This window comes from Triticum dicoccoides, chromosome 3B, assembly GCF_002162155.2.
Source record: "Triticum dicoccoides isolate Atlit2015 ecotype Zavitan chromosome 3B, WEW_v2.0, whole genome shotgun sequence".
In the NCBI taxonomy this organism is placed as follows: Eukaryota; Viridiplantae; Streptophyta; class Magnoliopsida; order Poales; family Poaceae; genus Triticum; species Triticum dicoccoides.
Window position 1 is genome coordinate 716452848 of NC_041385.1, and position 696 is coordinate 716453543.

Below are 696 nucleotides of genomic sequence, written 5' to 3' on the forward strand. Positions count from 1 at the left end.
AAAACATCCCAACAATGACTTTTGAAGTGTATGAGATCTTCACGAGTTCTTCAAAATAGCTAACCACCTTTCCCTGCAATCCCCACCTCCTCCCCTCATCCCTATTGAAGGAGGCCTCTGGGTTAAGCCCGGTTGGCTATGCACCACGGGGGTTCGACGACCTCCATGGCGGTGTCTCGTGGCAGCTGCGACAACTTTGTTGACGACCCCCATGGCTCCGCCCCGACTGCTCTTTCCCTGCGAGACGGGGTGGGGGTGGCGCCCCCTTTTTCCCTCTCTCTAGAGGTCATTCCCGTGTAGGTCGTCCGCGTGGCTGCAGCTGCGGTGCAACAATGGTGGGACGCTAGATCTGGTCAGTCTCGTGCAAATTCGGTTCGCTGGAATCTGCTGGGCTGGTTTTTGGCTGGCGATGATGTTTGTGGTGGCTCCTGCATGGTCATGACGCGAGTGTGTGGGCTAGTGGAGGTGTGATGCATGGGTATCTGGTGTTAGGTGTGCTCCCGGTGAACTTGCCGAGCTCTTGCCGACCGGCGACGTCGACGTCCGTGGGCATCACTTCACCTCCTTGGAGGCGCCGATGTGGAGTTCATCTCCGGCAGGGGCGGACCCAGGATTGGGCTAAGCCCCGGGCCCTAGGCCAACTACAATGCATCTACAGTGACGCTACAGTGCCATTCATGCTATATTGAAGGAAGT